Source organism: Pipistrellus hanaki (assembly GCF_964339955.1).
Source record: "Pipistrellus hanaki genome assembly, chromosome: 1".
Classification (NCBI taxonomy): domain Eukaryota; kingdom Metazoa; phylum Chordata; class Mammalia; order Chiroptera; family Vespertilionidae; genus Pipistrellus; species Pipistrellus hanaki.
This window is the reverse complement of record NC_140503.1, coordinates 50059805-50077392: the sequence shown is the minus strand read 5'-3', so window position 1 is coordinate 50077392 and position 17588 is coordinate 50059805. Positions and strand designations below refer to the sequence as shown.

The 17588-nt window shown below is 41.9% G+C and overlaps 1 long non-coding RNA gene across 2 annotated transcripts in view; it reads right to left on the bottom strand.

Annotated features, from left to right (window-relative positions):
• Positions 1 to 13822: 13822 nt before the first annotated feature.
• LOC311620653 overlaps positions 13823 to 17588 on the bottom strand; it is a 47491-nt gene continuing 43725 nt past the window's right edge. The window contains exons 4-5 of one of the 2 annotated variants that reach the window (XR_014794725.1): positions 15471 to 15687; positions 13823 to 14533 (exon numbers count right to left, since the gene is read on the bottom strand). This is a non-coding gene — a long non-coding RNA (uncharacterized lncRNA). The remainder of the gene's footprint in view (positions 14534 to 15470; positions 15688 to 17588) is intronic. The other variant, XR_014794726.1, reaches the window with a different exon arrangement.

The following is a 17588-nucleotide window of genomic DNA, read 5'->3' as shown; positions in this document are numbered from 1 at the left end:
TTTTTAATCATCAGTTTATTTGGTTCCATAATAATTCTTAATGATGGCAATTCAGGCTCCCAGTTACATATTGTTTCTAAAACCACTATTTTCTCTCATAGTTGTATATGCTTCAAAACTGATTGAGGACAATTGACCATGTATACTCATGCCCTGCTGTATATTTCATATCTCTTTAAAGCTGCATGGGAAAAATATATTTCTCATTCCCTTTACTTTTATTTTATTCTAAAGTGGTGTGTTTTTTTTTTGTTTTGTTTTGTTTTGTTTTTTTCCGAAATAGTAGCACTTAATCACCATTAACTGATTGTCCATGTATTTAGGCATAGAAGAATAGATAATAAACTTCTGCAGTACACAGATAAATATCTGAGTTTGACAGTTTTTACATTATACTTATTCATAGTTTCCCAAACTCATGAAGAAATCTATTCATATACTTTTCAACAAGCCAGGATTACATAGCAGATCTGCCAATCCCTAAAATTAGTTTTTTAAAATACCTTGTACAAGTCAGAAAATATGGCTCACCTCTTTGAAGGTTGAAGACAGGCTAATATTTTACTTTTCTTTTAAAAAATAAGATAAGGGATGATGTTCAGGCAAAAGTTGTGAAAATGTAGCAGAATACTTAGAGCTTGGCTTTCTACAGTGAATAATTACACTTTGAAAGATTTTCATATAGTACTAAGGCTCATTTCTGACATCAAGTTAAAAATCACTTTAGCATGAATAATTTTTAAATAAAACATTTTCTGAGGGAGGAAAAGAACCATATTGGATTTTATCTGGTTATTAAATTCAAACAATGCTTTGTATAAAGAAAGTGGATATTGTACCCAGCATTATTAACATATTCTATTTAGAAAAATGACATTGTTATTTATATAAAAACAGATGTCAGTCTAGATAAAATTAAATGCCTTCACAGGCTTCAACATGTGTACATGAAATTACAGAAATTAATTATAGTTCAAGCAAGGACTTGACTGCTCTTCTGCTCTAAAGGGAGTGTTTGCGTTATCTACTGCTGCATAACGAACCACCCCAACTTAATGGCTTAAAATAAAGCTTGGCAAACTTTTTTGTAAAGGGCCAAATAGGTATTTTTAGACTCTGTAGACCATACAATTCCTGTCACAACTACTCAAAATACTGTTTCAACTCAAAAGCAACTATAGACAATATGTAAACAAACAAAATTCGTGCATGAGAGGGGGTTGTCTCTCAGCCCAGCCTGCACTCTTTCCAATCTGGGACCCCTTCGGTGATGTCTGACTGCCGGTTTAGGCCTGATCCCAGAATCAGGCCTAAACCGGCAGTCGGACATCCCTCTCACAATCCAGGACTGCTGGCTCTTAACCGCTCGCCTGCCTGTCTGCTTGATTGCCTCTAACTGCTTTTACCTGCAAGCCAGATCACCCCCAACTGCCCTCCACTGCCAGCCCAATTGCTCCCAACTGCTCTCCCCTGCAGGCCTGGACAACCCCAACTGCCCTCCCCTGCCTGCCACCTTGTGACAATGTGGGGGTGGTCATCTTATGACAACATGGGGATGGTCATCTTGTGATGTCATGGGGGTGGCCATCTTGTGATGATATGGGGGGTGGCCATCTTGTGACAACATGGGGGCGGCTATATTTTGAAGACATGGAGCAGCCATCTTGTGATGACATGAGGTCAATTGCATATTACTTCTTTATTATGTAGGATTTACAATCATATCTTTCCATCCCTCTATCTAAGTACCCGCCCACCTATAGAAATCCATGAGTTCATTGGTACTGTCGAATCCCAAAACACAAGGTTCATTCTAGTTTTCTCATTCATACTTGCCTTTTCCAACAATGAGAACCTGGGCAACCATTATTTTCAATATATAGTTGACCCTTGAACAATACAGGTTTAAACTGTGCAGGTCCACTTATGTAGTTATGTGTGTTTTTGCTTTTGTTTTTTCAATAAATATACAGTCAACACTTCATATCTCTGAGCTTCACATCCACAGATTCAACCAAATATGGACTGAAAACAGAATTTTCCACCCACAGTTAGGAAACTGTAGGTGTGCAGGGCCAGCAATGCATTATTCTACTTCAATAAGCATCTACAAATTTTGGCGTGCTCAGGAGTCTTGGAACAAATCCCCCATGGATATTAAGGGACCGTTGTTATGTTTTGGGGGAGTCAAAAGTTCTACACAGATTTTCAACTATACAGGGGCTTGGTGCCCATAACCCCCATATTCTTCAAGGGTCAACTAGATTCACTTGCTTGTTTAATAGTCCTGTGTGCAACACTTTCCCATTGCTGCTGCCATCCCTCCATGTGAGCACCCTTCTCATGCCACTCACGCTCTGGCACGTTGGTCCAGAATGTCACCTCCCCACATGGACTGCTCAGGCTCTAACTCCACCAGCCCACCACAGCCTCTGCTCATCCCCCTGTTCCCAGCTGCCTACACAGATGTTTGGACTAAACCTTGAAGGAAGGAAATAATGATTGCAGTTTCTTGATTTTTTTTCTCGCTTTTATTTGGATTAGGGTTGATAAAAAAAAAATATTTGTATAACTGCAATACAGAGCTTCATAAACAGCTTTTGTGTGTCTAAACCTACAAATAACTAAGTATCCTCACAACTTGCAGTGACATAGTTGTTACATCATTGCTATCACTGGTTAATCTACAACATTCTTCTTTTTAAAAAAAAAATATATTTTATTGATTTTTCATAGAGAGGAAGAGAGAGGGATAGAGAGTTAGAAACATTGATGAGAGAGAGTCATCGATCAGCTGCCTCTTGCACACTCCCCACTCAACCTAAGAAATGCTCAAATGTCATGATAGGTATTAGTAGATCCAAAGAGATGTGTTTCCTTTGATATTTAAACTGGAAGTAAAGTCATCCGCCACTTAATGATACTTTCTGAGAAAGGTGTTGTTAGGCAGTTTTGTGTAAGATAATCGTGTGAACATCATAGAATGCACACATACAAACGAAAAATGTTATAGCTTGCTGCATATCTGAGTTATTGCTCTGTAGGGGGTGTGGTTCAAAGTAACCTTACAAGGTGATCTTTAGGGAAGTAAGTAAAAAGCTAGGAAAATTCCTTGGCAGGTGGAATGGGGAAACTGAGACAGATAATCTAACAAGGCCCAGCAATTTATAGCCAGCTAATAAACCTCAAGGTCTTATCTTCCCTAACAAAGGACTCTTAGGATCAAATGTTTTACACATTCCAGAATGAGCTGGGACAAGCCCACCTTGGTTCTGGTTTCTTTCCAGTGACATTATTTGAAGGTGAAACTGACCAGAGAATGACCCTAATACTTATATGTGCTCATTTTGGTGTATCAGCATATCAAAGAACACACCTGGAAAGCAGATGAATGTTCTGATTGAGTCCTCCCCTAAAATTCCTGCCTTTAGGAAGCAGGAAAAAAAAACACACCAAAAATCCTTAAGACACAGGACCCAGTGTGCGCTCTCCTTTGACCATGCCTAAGCTTTCCTCCTACCTTCTTTTTCTCAGGTGTGCATCTTTGCTTTTTCCTCCTAAGCTCTAAAAGTAGCAGGTAGCAGTAGCTTGTCCCAGGCTAACCCCCTGCACCTATTCTAAGGGCCCTCCTTTCACTTCTGTGCCTTGTTTCCTGAGTCCACACAGTCCAGGATGGCTCACTTCTCTTACTGTGACTTCCTTTACTGCATATAGGCAGCTCAGCCTAGGCTCACTCCTCTTGCTGTGATCTTGCCTCTTCCATCTTAAGCCCTTCCTTTGTTCCACTGTCCTCAGTTTTAATAAACATACTCTCAAAATCACCTGGACTTAGATCATAAAATCTTTCCTGCACAAAGTCAAGAACCCCCAGATTCCAGACCATGCCAGGGTAGACCCACCCTTCCTGGTATCTATCTATCTATCTATCTATCTATCTATCTATCTATCTATCATACACACACACACACACACACACACACACACACACACAGATATATATATATATATATATATATATATATATATATATATATATATATATATATATATATATTAAAGAGCCAGGGGTCATCACATCCGAAACAACCAAACAGAGGACCCAACAGACTGAATGGAGCAACCAGGCTGGCAAGGGGGCGGGAGGGGGTAGTGAGGAACAACCAAATGAATGAGCAGCAGCCTGTGTGGGGCAACCAGGCTGGCAGACGGGGGCAGTGAGGGGCAACCTGGCCAGTGGGGGGAAGGAGGTGAGCAGGGAGGGGTGACCAGCCCGGCAGAGGGGAGCAGTTAGGGGTGATCAGGTCAGCAGGAAGAGGCAGTTGGGGTGATCAAGCTGGCAGGCAGGCCAGCTAGGGGTGATCAGATAGGCAGACAGGTGAGCAGTTAGGAGCCAGCGGTACTGGATTGTGAGAGGAATGTCCTGGATTGGAGAGGGTGCAGGCTGGGCTGAGGGGACCTCTCCTGTGCATGAATTTTGTGCACCGAGCCTCTAGTCTGATTATAAATTCCTAACTGGGCAGGTCATGGTGGGTAGTCACACTCCAGGCATATAACTTCTTTAGTACAAGGTTCATTTTTGCCTTAAGCATGCCCTGTCCATTGTTTCTGCGCAACTAGGTTAACACGGTTTTGAAATGCCTCTTTTCAGACCCCTCCTTCTAAAGCATAACCAACCTCAAAAGAACACATAACCTTAACTACCCTGGAATCTAATCCTTGCCTTGGTTCCTCCCACTTTCGTGTGCATAAAATAACTGCAAACTGTTGTTTCTCTTATCTTAGACTGTTGAGATCTTGCTTCCAATTACATCCTCTTTTTCACTCAAATACATTTTTATAAAAATTCAGACATTCAGGTGAGGACAAAAGAAGATGTTGGGGTTGGGGAAATCAGTTATGGGAGGTTATCAGGAAAAGCATAGAAAACAAAGGTAAAGTTGCTGTGCAGATTTAAGTCTTTGTCTTCTGCCTTGGTAAATATTTCTAGAGATAAGTCACCTCCCTCTTCTTGGTGAAGCCAGGGAGAAACCCTTATAAAAGGAGATTTTTTTCCTTACAAATGTGGATGTATTTTACAAAGGGTACCTTCTACTTGGTTTTCAGAGCTCTCCCCACATCTGCTGTTTCTTAAAACAAACCAGCCTAAGTATGTTTTCATAGGTGCAAAAAAGACAACAGACAGGCTCATTTAAGGCAACAATTGACCTCTGTCAGGGAAGATACTGGTCTAGGACATGACTACCCACCATGACTCACGTTTAGTTAGGAGTTTTAACTTCAGACCATCCTATGTAGTTACTTTAGGTATCTGAGTTTGTAAAGCTGCCACACAGGCCTCCCCTGAGCTTGTCAGGTTTCAGAGCGGCCCCTTTTTCATCCATAATGCATAGGAGAAAATACAGCTTACATAGGACTCGGTACTACCCATGTTTCAGGCTTCCATTGGGGGTCTTGAAACATATCGTCCATGGATAAGGGGGGGGGGGTACTGTACTTTTTTGTAATAGGGAGGGTGTTAGGGAAATGTAGCCAAGTATGAAAGGTGATTTGTCCCAAAGCCTTTAATAAACATACTTGAATTAACCTAAGTATCTTCTGGCCAATTCCACTTGGATATCTTAAAAAGAACTGAAAGTAATCTGAAATTGAGACTGAATCTCTCAAAGCTGGTTTTCTTTTAATACCCCTATCTGTATAATGTCAGCACCATTTATCCGCTTTATGTGTAAGTCAGAAACCTGGGGTTATCTTTAACAATTTATTTGTCCTCACTTCATCCATATCCAATTAATCACCAAGTTGTGTTTGTTTTATTTTCTAAATGTCTCTTGAATCTTTCTGCTTATTCCCGACTCTGCTGCCACTTCCTTTGTTTAAGCTATCATCACACTGGACTATTATTCCAACCTATAAATTGGCCTTCCCTGTGTGCATTCTTGTTCCCAGCCATTTCATTTTAATCCATTTCTACTCTGAAGGCCATCCTCTCTCTCTCTCTCTCTCTCTCTCTCTCTCTCTCTCTCTCTCTCTCTCTCTCTCTCTCTCTCTCTTCTATCTGTATCTGTTTATGTTACTTCCTCTATTCTTACCCTGCTTAAAACTCTTCAAAAGTATTGGACATCTAATGATTTCTGTCCAGAAAGTTTCTACCCTCCCTATGGTAGATATCCTAAATTTACTTTAGGAAACCACTTTCCCAGGTAGTTTAGGATTACCCCAACCTCTAGCTCCAGAGTTATGGATGCCTTAACTGGTATACTCTTCTCTAGCCACAGAGATTGTTTGAGAGGACACTTAACCAATACCTAATTCACTGGAAGTACTGCATTCCTCTAGCCAAAAGAATTGGTTCAAGGTGTGCATTAATTTGAGTGAATACAATCAGGGACATTGGCTCTTATGACCAAGATGAGAACCAGACTGAAGATTAAGCTGGAAAAAGGATGAGAGAAGAGTCAAGGGACCCCAGAGAATCAGAGCTGGGGCATGAAGACAGCCTCCTCCTATGGACAAAGCTGTGCTTGGAGAGCGTCTGACCTCTGAACTTTACCACTGCGTAAGCCGATGATTTGGAGGTGGGTGAGGGTAGGTGCTAAGGTGTGTTAGACAGGATTTTTCATCACTTGCAGCTGAAAGATTCTTAGCTGATATCGATCCAAGTTAATGTACAGCATTGCACATGGAATAAAGGCGAAAGTCCTTACTATAACTTGAAATACATTTACATTTGCTCCCTGGGTTTGAGCCACAGAGACTGACCTTTAACTTCTGCTAATGCCATTCCTTCTTTCTGAAATCCTCTTGGCCTCAGTGTTATGTTTCTTATCCTACTTATTCTTTAATTTAGTTCAAGTGCCTTTCATGGGTCTTCAAACAGACCAGATCCTTGTTAATCACTCTCAAAGCATGAAAAAGAGCAAGTTTTGCTACTTGGAAATATAGAAATTATACATTTATTTGTGAGATTCTCTCATAAAAGTCTGTCTCTCTCACTTCTATAAGCTACATATGAGAAATTCTTTTTCTTCACTAATCACATAGTTGGTGCTTTATTTTTGTTGTTGTTGAATAAATTAATTAAAAGTCAAGGAGAAGGAAACATCCTTAGCATAGTAAGTTTCAGTTGACTTCACACTTTCTCAAATAATTTGAATTGCATTTGAAAAGAAGCAGAAAGTCACAGTGATTATCAGTAGTTCCCTTACAAAATGAAAATGGGTTAATAAAATTTATTTTAAAGCTATGGTGGGAGGAATTATCCTGGTCATATCCAAGCAATTTCTAAAAATGAGAAATTAAAAATATAGATATATTAGAAACATATACCATTTTATCTAGAGAATAAATTAAGTACTGAGTTAACATCCTTATAGGTTAAAAAAGATAAATTTGTTTTTAACTTAACTCAACCAAAGGGGGCAGAATACTACCACTGTATTAAATTAGAAGTAGATGGAATGATTTGGGAAAAATAGGATTTCTGGCAGAGTCTTTCCTCTAAATTAAAGCTGCAACAAAAAAAACTGATGTTTGCAATTTCATTTTAATGTTGGATTAAATTTCAATAGTCACTTTCTCTCAGCTATTGGAAAAAAGAGTTTGGAATCATTTTGTTATAGTACAAATTGGTCTTACATTATGGCCAAAAAAACAATTTTAAATGAATTTCAGTTTTAAGAAGTGATATTTCTGAATCAAATTTTCTTTCCTAGTATTCCATCCTCACACCAGAGAAAACAGATGTGTATAGAATGGTTAAGCTAACCATATCATTGCTTTAATGAGAGTTTCATAAATAAAACAAAATTAATTATATACTTAGTGGAACAACAGTTTGTGTTGTTTTCAATAATGGTCAAATGAAAATATACCATCAATCAATCTGGACTTTGAATGAGCTATCTATCCTATCTAATAAGAAAGTAATATGTAAATTGACCATACCCTCACTACACCCACAAGCCATGCCCACCAGCCAATCAGGAGCAAATATGTAAATAAACCCAACCAAGATGGTTGAAGCCAGGAGAGTAGGAGTGAAACTTGGGTTTCCCAGGTGATGGAGGAAGCCAAGCTTTCCACCTGCCCTTGCTGGCCCAGGCCTCCGCTCCAGGCTACAAAGTTTCAATTATAGAAGACACATAAGTCTCAAAAGAAATGGCTGTGGCCACGGAGTGAGCAGAAGGCTTGGCTCCACTCTAGGCTACAAAGTTTTACTTGTAGAAGATAAATAAACCCCAGATACCAGGGCGTCCACTGGGGTTGCTGGGAAGTATGGCCCCTTTCCCAGGCTGCCTTATGCCCTAAGGGAACCCCCATCCTGATCCGGGACACCCTTCAGAGCAAACCAGCTGGCCCCACCCATGCACCAGGCCTCTATCCTATCTAATAAAAGAGTAATATGCAGATTGACCATCACTCCAACACACAAGATGGCTGCCCCCATGTGGTCAAAGATCCTGCCCCCATGTGGACACAAGATGGCCACCACAAGATGGCCAGCAGGGAGGGAAGTTGGGAGGGACTAAGCCTGCAAGGGAGGGCAGTTGTGGGCAATCAGGCCAGCAGGGGAGGGCAGTGGGTAGGGACCAGGTCTGCAAGGGAGGGCAGTTAAGAGGGACCAGACCTGCAAGGGAGGGAAGCTGGGGGAGACCAGGCCTGCAGGGAAGGGCAGTTAAGGGAAAATAGGCTGGCAGGGGAGCAGTTAGGCATCAATCAGGCTGGCAGGAGAGTGGTTAGGGGGTGATTAGGCTGGCAGACAGAAGCGGTTAGGGGCAATCAGAAAGACAGGCAAGTAGTTGGGAGCCGGCAGTCCTGGATTGTGAGAAGGATGTCCGACTACCCGTTAAGGCCTGATCCCTGGGCAGTCAGACATCCCTCAAAGGGTCCTAAATTGGAGAGGGTGCAGGCTGGGCTGAGGGACGCCCCCCCTCCCCCCCCCCAATTCTACAATTTTATTATTTTTTAAATTTAATTTTAAAATGTTTTTATTGATTTCAGAGAGGAAGGAAGAGGAAGAGATAAAAACATCTATGATGAGAGAGAATCATCAATTGGCTGCCTCCTGCAGACCTCCTCCTGGGGATCAAGCCTGCAACTCAGGCATGTGCCCTGACCGGGAATCAAACCGTGACCTCCTGGTTCATAGGTGGACACTCAACCATTGAGCCACACTGGCCTCTACAAGTTTAAAGTTTTGTTACAGCTACCCATGTATTCCCAGTTAACTATGGCTACAATATAAACTACCCCAAAACTTAATGGCTTACAGCAACAGTTTATTATGCTCATGGATTCTGTGGGCCAGGAACTTTGTGGGAGTGGCTTGTCTCTTTTTCATTAGATTTGTGAGAGGGAGGACTTGAAGGTTGGGAACTGGAATTATCTGGAGTCTTATTACTCACATGTATAGCAGTGGATACAAACCATCCACTGTGGCCCTCAGTCTCTCTGTATGTGGTTTTTCTGAATGGGCTAACTTTGGCTTCTTCAAATCATGGTGGCTTTTTGTGACCTAAACTTGGAAGTTACACAGTGTTACTTCTGCCTTGGTCTATTAGTCAAGACACTCATAAGGTCCTCCAAAGTTCAATTACTTCACGTCTTATTTATTTATTATTTACTTACTTATTTATTTATTATTTATTTATTTGTTATTTCAAATCCTCACCTGAGGATGTTTTCTAATGATTTTTATGATAACAGTGGAAGAGAGAGAGGGAAAGACAGAGACAAATATCAATGTGAGAGAAACACATTGATTGGTTACCACCTGCACGTGCCCCAACCAAGGTCCAGGGCGGGAGGAGCCTGCAACCGAGATACGTGCCCTTGACCAGAATTGAACCCGTGACCCTTTGATCTGCAGGCCAACACTCTACCCATTGAGCCAAACCGGCTAGGGCTCAAATACTTCACTTCTTGATGGAGGAGTGGGAATTTGAGAAGAAATATGAAGAGCATATGGGACCAGAAATATTGTTGTGCTCATCTTGGAAAACATAGGAGAAGCCTCGAAAGGTATTCCTTCATTAAGTCTCCTGCATAAGAATTCCATCTTGGGCTCTGCGTCTAAGAAGCTGGACTGCATTAGTTTCAAGGGCTGCTATAATAAAGGAGCATGAGCTGTAGAATTTTATTGTTTCACAGTTCTGGAGGCTAGGAACCCAAGACGGAGGGGTTGATAGGGTTGAGAGGAAGAATCTGCTCCACACTTTCCCCCCTTCTGGTGGTTTGCTGGCAACCTCTGCTGTTCCTTAACTTATAGAAACAGCACTTCAATCACTGCCTTCATCTTCACATGGCACTCTCCCTGTGTGCAAGTCTGTGTCCAAATTTCCCTTTTTTCTAAAGACACCGGTCATATTGCATTAGGGCCCATTCTAATGATGTCATCTTAGCTAATTACATCTGCAATGACCCTATTTCAAAATAAAGTCACATTCTGAGGTGCTGGGGTTAGGACTTCAACGTGTGAATTTAAGGGTGGTGCACATAATTAAATCAATAATACTAACCTAAGAAATAAGAGTATCTACTTTACAGGATTTATTATAAAGAAAACCTGAAATAATGCATAGGAAATTCCTGGCACCAATGAAATGATTAATAAATGTTAGCCAACATCATTATTTATCTTTGGATCTAGAGAAACTAAGTGCTTAGCACACTGTAAGAAAATAATGAACATCTTTAAATGTTGCCTGTCTGGAGTTCACTCCATCTTTTTCTGCTAAGAACATCTTGAAATAATTCCCTTTCCAGTCCTGGTAAGTGATCATGCAAAATGCCCTGCCCTCCGTGAACAGAAGGTAAGTAGATGGATGACCCAAGAATGCCATTCAGACTCTGTCTCCCAATAATTAAATTCACATTGTCTCCGGCCTCCCCAGGACTTAGCCATTCGGGGGAGGCATTGTGGGTATTTGTCTCGAGCCCAGTACTTTGTAACTCTGCCTTTGGTTAGAGAGTTTCCTTGTTCCCCAAGTTAAAAGTCAGAAATCGTGCTTCCCTGGCCCTCTTTGTAGCTGAGTGCAAGTATGTGATCTAGGCCCACACCCCAGATACCTCTGTGAAACGTCCTTTGGGAAGAGACTAATGTGAAGAAGAAATGCTGTGGGAATCCATTTTTGCCAGTAAGAGTGACACCATTGTCCTTGGCCTTCAGAGGTGGCACTGTTGAGTTTCTGATAACCGAGCTAGTAATAGCACCTGCGTCAGTAAAATTCCTGCTGGCTGTGGAAAATGCAGCACTGAGTGCTGGGAGGGGGCTGTGGAGGCAGCAGCAATCTCCTCAGGCTAGTTCTGATGCCTGCTTCGAGGCATTGTTCCGGAAGTTCAGCCTTGAGCCTGGCTCTCTAGCCCTCCTGGTAATTTTGTGACCTGCCACATATCTCTCAATGAATTTTTTTTTTCATTTAATCAATCAATTAGACTTCTGTGACTTCCAACTATTAATATTTCTGGTATTAGTATAATAATCAGTAAAAATCAATTATGCTAATTAACAGTATTGAATCTGATAAATTAATGACAATTCTGGGAAGTAAACATTATTATTCCCATTGTACAGATGAAAAAGAGATCCAGTAATACAATATTTATTGCATCCTGCAAATGGTCAGGCAGCTAATAAATCCTAGAGCAGAGATTTAAATTCTAGTCTCTTTGTTAAAAGCTCTACAAGGTTCGTGTGTTTTTTGTTGTTGTTTTTTTTTTGTATGCTGTTTGAAACATGCTTTCAGAAATAATCTTGTGACAGAAAGGATTGTCTTGCTCAGAATTCATCCCAATCTCCTTGTAGTGTGGCTTCTCCTACAACAGTGTCTGGGAAGCTAAAAGTGACATTTCCCAGGCTCATTTGCAAGTAGGAATATGATTTAGACTCCATCAAATAGATGTACTTGTGTGAAAACTGAATTTAAAATTGAGTCGAGTAGGAAGGAAGGCAGGCCTTCATTTTGATGGTACAAATCAGGTTCACATGGTTTGGGCCAATAATGGAAGCTACAACTTTCTGGTTCCTGAATTGTGGCAAAAGTAGTGTGATCTCGGAACTGGCAGGTGGCACAGGACTCCTTGATTCCCCCCAGCTTCCTGGTTGTTGCAGAGAGAGAGTTCTCTAGACTTGTCAGCTCTGTGCTGGTGTCCTGAAGTCATTACTAGAGGCCCAACCCAGAGCCTACTCCTCCAGCCCTGCTAACGCTGAACATCGGATTCCCTGAACCAATGTTTCCTGCTTAAACTACTAGACAGGGTTTCTAGGATCAGCTTCTGAATTCTGTGTAATACAAGCATACACAGAGGTCACGTACCACATACCCAAGTAGCACCGCATAGAAACTCTTATCTTTTCTGAGTCACAATTAAAGGAGGGAGAGGAGAAAGTATGTATTCGAGGTAAGTCAATATACTGAAGTCTTAGGACTTCTAAGCACCATGTTTTCAATTGTGTCATACTTGTGTCTCAAGAAACTGAGTGTATCAGTCAGGGTACAGGCAAGTTCTAGATGACTCATTCAAATGGGATCATCTGGGGCGACTTGAACAAATACCAATTTTCAAAGACCTGCAGAGAGGGAAGAGAACCACAGGGCTTATGCCGTGGCCCTAGATGTGAAGGTAGCAGGAGACAGCCTGTTACGGACTGAACGCATTCAAATTCCAATCTCCCAGTGGTTGGCAAACTCATTGGTCAACAGAGCCAAATATCAACAGTACAACAATTGAAATTTCTTTTGAGAGCCAAGTTTTTTAAATTTAAACTCCTTCTAATGCCACTTCTTTAAAATAGACTCACCCAGGCCATGGTATTTTGTGGAAGAGCCACACTCAAGGGGCTGAAGACCACTGCAACCCCAATATGGTGGTAATAGGATATGGACGCTTTGGGAGGTGCTTAGGTCATGAGGGTAGGGCCCTCATGAATGGGATTGGTGCCCTTATAAAAAAGACTCCACAAATCTCTCTAACCCTTCTCCTATCACGTGCGTTTACAGAGAAAATTTGGTGGTCTGCAACCAGAAAGTGGGCCCTTGTCAGACGCCTAATCTGACATATGCTAATCTCAGACCTCCAGCCGCCATGAGCATGAGAAATACATTTTTGTTGTTCATAAGCCATCGCACTTTGTAGGAGCAGCCTGGACTGACTAAGGGCTGTTAGGGAAACCTGAGTCAGATTTGTAGAGAGGTTGCATTCCAGAAGCCGTGACCTTTGGTTGAGGGATGCCACTAAATCACGGTGACCTCACACTGCCCTCTTTTCAATCTCGTCAATTCCTTGGGCCCACCAGGAAGTAAGGTGACCACAGTGTAGGTTGTAGTCCTTAAATGACAACCTCCCATGGTGGAAAACAATGGAGAGTCAACTTGAGGAGCAAAAGGAGATACCCAGCACAACCAGTGAAAAAAATCAACAACCCAGTGCAGTCAGAGATCATAAAGAATGCTCAGTGGATAGAGCATCAGCCTGGGGACAGAAAGGTCTCAGGTTCGATTCTGGTCAAGGGCATGTACCTTGGTTGCGGACACATTCCCAGTAGGGGGTGTGCAAGAGGCAGCTGATGGATGATTCTCTCTCATCGATGTTTCTAACTCTCTATCCCTCTCTCTTCCTCTCTGTAAAAAAAATCAATAAAACATATATTTTTTAAAAAGAATGTGGGTTGAAGCCTTGTAAGGATACTGACATTTTGGGGGGTGTGTGCTGGAAAGGCAGCCTTTTTTTAGTTTACTGAAAATTTTTAATGCTTAAAGGGCAAGTTTATTCATTCTTTTAAAGCTAGTCAGTGTAATCTGCTCTACGTGATTTGAGGGTACTTTACCACGTTTAGCGGCGTGTCATAGAGAGTGATAAATGTAAGACACCTCAGAGATCTCGTTGAACACTTCTCGTTTCCTAGATGAGGAAACGAAGACTTAGGAAAATGAAATGAATTCCTCCAAAGTCACATATCCAGAAAGTTGCAGAACTTGGAGACACAACCAAATCCACCGACACCCAGGACAGGGATTCTGCCACGATCTGCCGCTAAAAGCCGTGCTGATGACACAGTGCCCGGCTGGGAGGTGGTCGCAGTTTCAGTCTAGAGCATCAAGCCTCTGCCTTGGTTTCATTTTTCTCTTCCTTTTAAACATTTACCTGAGCAGCTGAGTGTCAAAGACATTTTTTCCTCCCTAAAAATAACTAAAAGACATGCAGGAGGAAATTAGCATAATGCACTTTATCTATAATTTACAGTGTGTAATCTAAAACTGTGCGACCAAGCTGAGCTAGTGGTGCAGAGAAAATTCCCCAGGGATATTTGCTTCCATTTAAGAACACTCCGGTATGTGGGGCTGTGGGCGCAGCAGCCTGTGACACACTTCCATCAGGGTAAAATGTTATTCCAGCGATTCACAGCGAGAGGCCTCACAAGCACTCGGAGTCGGTGTAAAGGTTCCTGCCATCAGGATAAAATGAGAGCTGCAGTGGGTGGTCCCATTCCAGCCTCATGCCTCCTTCTACTTCTGTCCTGGCTTAGGTGGTTGCCCTGGAAACAGCGGGGTGGCAAAACAAAACCATTTGGAACAACTTTTAGGGAGCCTTATGCACGAAGGCCTAATTTTTATTTGCCGCTGCCTTTTTACTCTCCTTCACAGGTGCCTTTTCCAAGGCTGTCATTCCCTGCCAGGGCGTGCTCTTTGGACTCTCCTGAAAGCTGAATCATTCTAAAGTCTCTGGCAAGGTCCAGCCGAAGAGCTGGCCAGAGGTTGGCAGATAGCAGAGGAAAAGGGGCTCTATTTCTCGTTGTTCAGCTTTGGATCCCAACACAGATGGTCCTGATCTCCTCCCCCTCCGAAGAATTTTTCTAAAATGACACCCAAGTTTTTCTTGGCAGAAATGATAATTCCTGGCAAACAGTTTGCTGCAGCTCTAATTATGATGACAGCTTTAATGGAGAAGATAATCATATTAAATGGTTCTTATTCAGTTCCATGTGATGAATTAGTGATTACCATGAAATGCGTTAGGCAGCCAAAAACAAGGGGATGGGGATTCCAAAACTGGGTAGGAGATAGGACAAAATAACCTTTAAAGGGGAGACGCTGATTCTCATCTCTCTTGTGGTTTATTTACTGATTAAGAAACCCCTTTTGTCTGATGTGTCTGAAAAAATTTTTGTGACACCTGTTAAAATGGTAAAGAAGGTTCTATCCAAGACCATTGCAACAGGATCCGACTCTATTGCAATGGGAGAGAGAAGTTGGGCTCAACTCCCAATACAACAGGCCAAGAGGCAGAGCGAGAGGTCAGTGGATGGAAAATTACTAAGAGGAGACATCAAGAATAGTGGGATTCTTTTTCAACAGGATTCCTGCCAAAGGCAGGTCAAGGATGTACACATCAAAGGTGGGGGGATGAGACACGTGACCAGATAACGAGGGTGATCAGATATCAGTTGTTAAGGGGAATCTCACTAAACTTACTTAGCAGGATTCTTGTTAAATCTGAGGTAGGCATGCTGAAGACCGGACATGGCCAAGATGGAGGCCTGAGGATTTGTCAGTCCTTCTTCTTGTTAAGGAAAGAGAGATATTCTTCTTTCCTCTGAATGATATAAATCCATTTCTTGTTCAGTCTCCTTTTGTTCATGAAGGATTAGATAAGCCATCTGTTGGGACTGGATCATGCAAATCATCAGACCTTTAAGAATGAGAATCTCTATTTAAACAAAATAGAAAAATAAAGATTGGAGCTGCCTATAAATCCAGTTTTCTGAGTCCAGAGTTCGAGAAGATGTTAGATATTGGACTTGAAGCATCCTTCGAGGGTAGAGTGAGAACAGTAGTGGCAACCTGACAGATTCCTTTGCGGTTTGAACGCCATGGGTGATGGCATAAACATTAGCGTCAAGGTCATGGTTATTTCCCAGAGCAGAGCATGGAAGATCAAAAACTTTCAGGAAAGTTCCTGAGTGGCCTACACAATAACAGCTCCAGGCATGAAGGTTTCTGTCGTCCCCATAAGATCTGGGCAATAAGGTTTTAGTTTTCAGAAACACCAAGTTAGGAAAGTGAGGGAAAGATTGGAAATGTTAATGTGGGGAGTTAAAGCCAGATATTGGAGGAAATCAGAAGAATTTAGAATTTTGTAAGGACTGACAAAATATGCAAGATGGCAACATTTAGTCCAATTTGTAAGTAGGTAACAAAACCACAAAAATAATCCACAAAAGTGTGTTAGAGTATTCCACTGATGCATAACATTTTCTCTACACTCACCCTTTTTATATCAAAGTGAATCAAAGTTAGCCCGCTGGTATGGCTCAGTGGTTAAGCACTGGACTGTTAACCAGTAGATCACACTTCAATTTCTGGTCAAGTCACATGCCCAGGTTGTGGGCTCAATTCCCAGTAGGGGAAGCGCAGGAGGCGTCTGATCAATGCTTTTTTCCCATCATTGATGTTTCTATCTCTTTCTCCCTCTCCCTTCCTCTCTCTAAAATCAATTTTAAAAATTAGATTATTTTTGCTTATAAAATAAGTATGGTCTCATTAGATCTGTCCTATTACTTACATGAGTGCAGCAAAAATAGTAATTGACCACACAAACGTTTGAAAGTTTACTTTGTTAGAACTTTTCATAAGAAATCGTAGCCAGAGGGAAAGGGGCAGCGGGGGGAGAGGGGCGGGTGTTAGGTGGAGTGGGCAAAAGGGTGGAAAATCAAATTAGACTTTTAAGAGCTGCTCAAAACTAGGAAGCCAAGCCACCAGATTTGAAATGCAAATCTGGGTGAATTTTTCTCTTCTCTAGGTACCTAAAATACCCTTAGCTTCCGGGGCTAGCCAGTAAGTGACCTTCCTTACTCACCAGTAAGGCTGGGAGCCTGTAAGCCAGTTACCAGCCCTGTTTTCCTAAAAGGGCTTTCTAAGCATTGGCTCCATAGTCAGCCTTAGTTCCTTAAAACTGTCTGGTCATATCTGATTCTGTGCACATCATCCTCAAATATGCCATCTCCTCAATGCCTTGGTTATATAACCAACTAGAGGCCCATGCGTGACATTCGTGCACGGGGTGGAAGGGAGGGGGCACCTCTTGCAGACTGGGACTCCTCTGGAGATATCTGACTGCCAGCGGAGGCCCACTCCCCACAGACATCTCTAAAGGGGTTCTTATTGCTGCCATGGAGGGGAGGTGGGAGAGGCTCCTGCCACCACCACTGGGCTCACCAGCCATGAGGGAGTGCACTGACCAGCAGGGGGAAGCTCCTGTGTTCAGCATCTGTCCCTTAGTGGTCAGTGTGTGTCATAGAGACTGGTCATTCTGCCGTTCCGTCCATTTGCATATTAGCCTTTTATTATGTAGGATATTTCCAATTTCAAGGAGGATAGATTTTTATTGAACTTATGCAAATAACTATATTGCCATTAAAATGAGAACACTCAATAAGAGTTCCTAAATGCTGGAGAGATCGGGAAGGGAGAGAAATAAATAAATGTTGCATTTCTGTTCACAAAAGTATTATCTACTAAGTGGTTCTGAGTTATAACTTAAGAGAAAAGGGAAAGGGGTCCATTAAACCTAGCACCAATATTCCAGACTAA